Here is a 7,035-nt window from a genome sequence, read left to right on the forward strand (position 1 = left end):
AAAACATTTAATAAATCGGAAATATTGTTTGGAATCACAAGATGCCTGTCTTTCAATTGCTGCAGACTATGTATTTTTCAGAAATGTTTTATGATGAGTAATTAGCTATTTGACGTTGGTGTCTGTAAATATTATGGCTGCTTTCGGTGCAATTTCGGATTGTAGCTGAAATGTAAACTATGGTTTATACATGAAATATGCAAATTTTTCAAACAAAACATATGCTATACAATAAATATGTTATCAGACTTTCATCTGATGAATTTGTTTCTTGGTTAGTGGCTATTTATATCTTTATTTGGTCGAATTTGTGATAGCACCTGATGGAGTAAGAAACTGATGGAGTTAGAAAAGTTGTGTCTTTTGTTAACGTGGTTAGCTAATAGATTTACATATTTTGTCTTCCCTGTAAAACATTTAAAAAATCGGACATGTTGGCTTGATTCACAAGATGTGCACCTTTCATCTGGTGTCTTGGACTTGATAATGTGTGAAAGTTAAATATTTAAAAAAAATTGATTTTGAATTTCGCGCCCTGCACTTTGAGCTGGATGTTGTCATAAGTGTACCGGTGTCGGGATGCCCCCGTAAAAGGATATCCTACAAACGGGACATTAAAAACGGTATTATCTTATATTTCACCGAGTCGTGGCTGAACGACGACAAGATTAACATACAGCTGGCGGGTTTTATGCTTTTTCGGTAGGATAAAACAGCTGGTGCACGAAATCTAAGGAAGTCTCAAGGTTTTTCTCGCCTGAGGTATAGAGTATCTCATGATAAGCTGTAGACCACACTATTTACGAAGAGAGTTTACATCTATATTTTTTACATCTATATATCACCGCAGACTGATGCTTGCACTAAGACCACACTCAATGAGCCGTATACGGCCATAAGCAAACAGGAAAACTCTCATCCAGAGGCGGCGCTCCTAGTGGCTGGGGACTTTAATGCAGGGAAACTCAAATCAGTTTTACCTCATTTCTATCAGCATGTTAAATGTGCAACCAGAGGGGGGGAAAAAACTCTAGACCACCTTTACTCCACACACAGAGACACGTACAAAGCTCTCCCTCGCCCTCCATTTGGCAAATCTGACCATAATTATATCCTTCTGATTCCTGCTTACAAGCAAAAACTAAAGCAGGAAGCACTAGTGACTCGGTCAATAAGAAAGTGGTCAGATGAAGCAGATACTAAGCTACAGGAATCTTTTGCTAGCACAGACTGAAATATGTTCCGGGATTCTTCTGAAGACATTGAGGAGTACACCACATCAGTCACTGGCTTCAGCAATAAGTGCACTGATGTTGTTGTACGTTTATACCCCAACCGGAAGCCATGGATTACAGGCAACATCCGCACTGAGCTAAAGGGTAGAGCTGTCACGTTCAAGGAGTGGGACTCTAACCCAGAAGCTTATAAGAAATCCCGCTATGCCCTCCGACGAACCATCAAACAGGCAAAGTGTCAGTACAGGACTAAGATTGAATCGTACTACTCCGACGCTCGTCGAATGTGGCAGGGTTTGCAAACTATTACAGACTACAAAATGAAGCACAGCCACGAGCTACCCAGTTTCAAGAACCTACCAGACGAGCTATGCTCGCTTCGAGGCAAGTAACACTGAAACATGCATGAGAGCACCAGCTGTTCCGGATGATCACACTCTCCGTAGCCGATGTGAGTAAGCTATCATGATCCAAACACTATCATGATCCAAACTATCATGATCCAAACACACTAAGACAGTCATGAAGAGGGCACAACAAAGCCTATTTCCCCCTCAGGAGACTGAAAAGATTTTGCATGGATTCTCAGATCCTCAAAAGGTTCTACAGCTGCACCATTGAGAGCATCCTGACTGGTTGCATCGCCGCCTGGTATGGCAATTGCTCGGGCTCTGACCGCAAGGCACTATAGAGGGCAAATGTGTAGAGCCCAGCACATCACTGGGGCCAAGCTTCCTGCCATCCAGGACCTCTATATCAGGCAGTGTCAGAGGAAGGGCCTAAAAAGTGTCTGACTCCAGCCACTCTAGTCATAGACTGTTCTCTCTGCTACAGCACGGCAAGCGGTACCGGAGCGACAAGTCGAGGTCCAAAAGGCTTCTTAACAGCCTCTATCCCCAAGCCATGACTCCTGAACCGCTAATCAAAGGGCTACCAAAGACCCCCCTTTTACGCTGCTGCTACTCTCTGTTTATAATCTATGCATAGTCACTTTAACTTCCTACATGTACATAGTACCTCAATTACCGGTGCCTAACCGGTGCCCTCGCACATTGACTCTCTACCGGTAACCCCTGTATATAGCCTTGCTTGTTATTTTAGGGCTGCCGTTTAATTATGAATTATTTTTAATAAATTTTTTACTTACCACTTAATTTAAAAAGTCTTAACTTCTTAAAGCATTGTTGGTTAAAGGCTTGTAAGTAAGCATTTCACTGTAAGGTGAATGTGACAAAATTAGATTTGATGTGTTGATACCGTGCTGTGTTGTCTTAGGTCTCTCTTTATGTAGTGTTATGGCTCTCTTGTCGTGCTGTGTTTTGTCCTATATTTTTTTCCCCACAGGAGGACTTTTGCCTTCTGGTAGGCCGTCATCGTAAACAAGAATTTGTTCTTACCGGACTTGCGTAGTTAAATAAATAAATACAATTGATGAAGTCGGTGACTAAGTGGTATACTCCTCAATGCCATTGGATGAATCCCAGAACATATCCCAGTCTGTGCTAGCAAAACAGTCCTGTAGCGTAGCATCCGTGTCATCTGACCACTTCTGTATTGAGCGAGTCACTGGTACGTCCCGCTTTAGTTTTTGCTTGTAAACAGGAATCAGGAGGATATAATTATGGTCAGATTTGGAAAATGGATGGCGAGGGAGAGCTTTGTATGTATCTGTGTGTGGACTACTGGTGGTCTAGAGTTTTATTTTTCCCTCTGGTTGCACCTGACACGCTGGTAGAAGTTAGATGAAACCGATTTAAGTTTGCCTGCATTTATGTCCTCGGCCACCAGGAGAGTTTGCTTATGGCCTTATACAGCTCGTAGAGTGCGGTCTTAGTGCCAGCATCGGTTTGTGGTGGTAAATAGACAGCTACAAATAATATAGATGAGAACTCTTGGTAGATAGCATGGTCTACATCTTATCATGAGGTATTCTACCTCCGGCGAGCAATACCTAGAGACTTTAATATTAGACATCACGCACCGTTTGAATCTTAAATAAGACATGGCCCAATGGTGCAAAATCCAAGTAATTTTTTATTCTACACAAACAGGAAACCAACCAATTTGGATACTTACAGTTTGAAACTAAATCTTGAGGAATTAACAAATAGCCAGAAGGAAGTGGGATTGACTTCTGTTTTGCCTTCGTAACGAACGGCTAACATCTCCGGCTCAATTTTTTTTGGATACATGTGACCATATCATCGTAATGTATGTTTTTTCAATATAGTTTAATCAGATTATTGAAACTTTATTCGGGAGTTTTGCCGTGTTCCGTCCTCTGACTGTGTTTACGTTGGAGAAATTTATGCCACTCGGCTAGTGCCAATGCTAATTGAAGAGGGAAATTTGCCATTCTGAATCGAAACAACGACTCATCTGGACAGAGGACACCTTCTTCAACATTCTAATGAAAGATCAGCAAAAGTAAGACCCATTTTATGATGTTATTTCATATATCTGTCGTGCATGTGAACTGGCCGTGGGCGCCCAATTGTGTCTGTCTATTGTAGCTACGCTAATATAGCGATACATTTTGTTTTCGCTGTAAAACATTTAATAAATCGGAAATATTGTTTGGAATCACAAGATGCCTGTCTTTCAATTGCTGCAGACTATGTATTTTTCAGAAATGTTTTATGATGAGTAATTAGCTATTTGACGTTGGTGTCTGTAAATATTATGGCTGCTTTCGGTGCAATTTCGGATTGTAGCTGAAATGTAAACTATGGTTTATACATGAAATATGCAAATTTTTCAAACAAAACATATGCTATACAATAAATATGTTATCAGACTTTCATCTGATGAATTTGTTTCTTGGTTAGTGGCTATTTATATCTTTATTTGGTCGAATTTGTGATAGCACCTGATGGAGTAAGAAACTGATGGAGTTAGAAAAGTTGTGTCTTTTGTTAACGTGGTTAGCTAATAGATTTACATATTTTGTCTTCCCTGTAAAACATTTAAAAAATCGGACATGTTGGCTTGATTCACAAGATGTGCACCTTTCATCTGGTGTCTTGGACTTGATAATGTGTGAAAGTTAAATATTTAAAAAAAATTGATTTTGAATTTCGCGCCCTGCACTTTGAGCTGGATGTTGTCATAAGTGTACCGGTGTCGGGATGCCCCCGTAAAAGGATATCCTACAAACGGGACATTAAAAACGGTATTATCTTATATTTCACCGAGTCGTGGCTGAACGACGACAAGATTAACATACAGCTGGCGGGTTTTATGCTTTTTCGGTAGGATAAAACAGCTGGTGCACGAAATCTAAGGAAGTCTCAAGGTTTTTCTCGCCTGAGGTATAGAGTATCTCATGATAAGCTGTAGACCACACTATTTACGAAGAGAGTTTACATCTATATTTTTTACATCTATATATCACCGCAGACTGATGCTTGCACTAAGACCACACTCAATGAGCCGTATACGGCCATAAGCAAACAGGAAAACTCTCATCCAGAGGCGGCGCTCCTAGTGGCTGGGGACTTTAATGCAGGGAAACTCAAATCAGTTTTACCTCATTTCTATCAGCATGTTAAATGTGCAACCAGAGGGGGGGAAAAAACTCTAGACCACCTTTACTCCACACACAGAGACACGTACAAAGCTCTCCCTCGCCCTCCATTTGGCAAATCTGACCATAATTATATCCTTCTGATTCCTGCTTACAAGCAAAAACTAAAGCAGGAAGCACTAGTGACTCGGTCAATAAGAAAGTGGTCAGATGAAGCAGATACTAAGCTACAGGAATCTTTTGCTAGCACAGACTGAAATATGTTCCGGGATTCTTCTGAAGACATTGAGGAGTACACCACATCAGTCACTGGCTTCAGCAATAAGTGCACTGATGTTGTTGTACGTTTATACCCCAACCGGAAGCCATGGATTACAGGCAACATCCGCACTGAGCTAAAGGGTAGAGCTGTCACGTTCAAGGAGTGGGACTCTAACCCAGAAGCTTATAAGAAATCCCGCTATGCCCTCCGACGAACCATCAAACAGGCAAAGTGTCAGTACAGGACTAAGATTGAATCGTACTACTCCGACGCTCGTCGAATGTGGCAGGGTTTGCAAACTATTACAGACTACAAAATGAAGCACAGCCACGAGCTACCCAGTTTCAAGAACCTACCAGACGAGCTATGCTCGCTTCGAGGCAAGTAACACTGAAACATGCATGAGAGCACCAGCTGTTCCGGATGATCACACTCTCCGTAGCCGATGTGAGTAAGCTATCATGATCCAAACACTATCATGATCCAAACTATCATGATCCAAACACACTAAGACAGTCATGAAGAGGGCACAACAAAGCCTATTTCCCCCTCAGGAGACTGAAAAGATTTTGCATGGATTCTCAGATCCTCAAAAGGTTCTACAGCTGCACCATTGAGAGCATCCTGACTGGTTGCATCGCCGCCTGGTATGGCAATTGCTCGGGCTCTGACCGCAAGGCACTATAGAGGGCAAATGTGTAGAGCCCAGCACATCACTGGGGCCAAGCTTCCTGCCATCCAGGACCTCTATATCAGGCAGTGTCAGAGGAAGGGCCTAAAAAGTGTCTGACTCCAGCCACTCTAGTCATAGACTGTTCTCTCTGCTACAGCACGGCAAGCGGTACCGGAGCGACAAGTCGAGGTCCAAAAGGCTTCTTAACAGCCTCTATCCCCAAGCCATGACTCCTGAACCGCTAATCAAAGGGCTACCAAAGACCCCCCTTTTACGCTGCTGCTACTCTCTGTTTATAATCTATGCATAGTCACTTTAACTTCCTACATGTACATAGTACCTCAATTACCGGTGCCTAACCGGTGCCCTCGCACATTGACTCTCTACCGGTAACCCCTGTATATAGCCTTGCTTGTTATTTTAGGGCTGCCGTTTAATTATGAATTATTTTTAATAAATTTTTTACTTACCACTTAATTTAAAAAGTCTTAACTTCTTAAAGCATTGTTGGTTAAAGGCTTGTAAGTAAGCATTTCACTGTAAGGTGAATGTGACAAAATTAGATTTGATGTGTTGATACCGTGCTGTGTTGTCTTAGGTCTCTCTTTATGTAGTGTTATGGCTCTCTTGTCGTGCTGTGTTTTGTCCTATATTTTTTTCCCCACAGGAGGACTTTTGCCTTCTGGTAGGCCGTCATCGTAAACAAGAATTTGTTCTTACCGGACTTGCGTAGTTAAATAAATAAATACAATTGATGAAGTCGGTGACTAAGTGGTATACTCCTCAATGCCATTGGATGAATCCCAGAACATATCCCAGTCTGTGCTAGCAAAACAGTCCTGTAGCGTAGCATCCGTGTCATCTGACCACTTCTGTATTGAGCGAGTCACTGGTACGTCCCGCTTTAGTTTTTGCTTGTAAACAGGAATCAGGAGGATATAATTATGGTCAGATTTGGAAAATGGATGGCGAGGGAGAGCTTTGTATGTATCTGTGTGTGGACTACTGGTGGTCTAGAGTTTTATTTTTCCCTCTGGTTGCACCTGACACGCTGGTAGAAGTTAGATGAAACCGATTTAAGTTTGCCTGCATTTATGTCCTCGGCCACCAGGAGAGTTTGCTTATGGCCTTATACAGCTCGTAGAGTGCGGTCTTAGTGCCAGCATCGGTTTGTGGTGGTAAATAGACAGCTACAAATAATATAGATGAGAACTCTTGGTAGATAGCATGGTCTACATCTTATCATGAGGTATTCTACCTCCGGCGAGCAATACCTAGAGACTTTAATATTAGACATCACGCACCGTTTGAATCTTAAATAAGACATGGCCCAATGGTG

This window comes from Salvelinus fontinalis, chromosome 15 (assembly GCF_029448725.1).
Source record: "Salvelinus fontinalis isolate EN_2023a chromosome 15, ASM2944872v1, whole genome shotgun sequence".
Classification (NCBI taxonomy): domain Eukaryota; kingdom Metazoa; phylum Chordata; class Actinopteri; order Salmoniformes; family Salmonidae; genus Salvelinus; species Salvelinus fontinalis.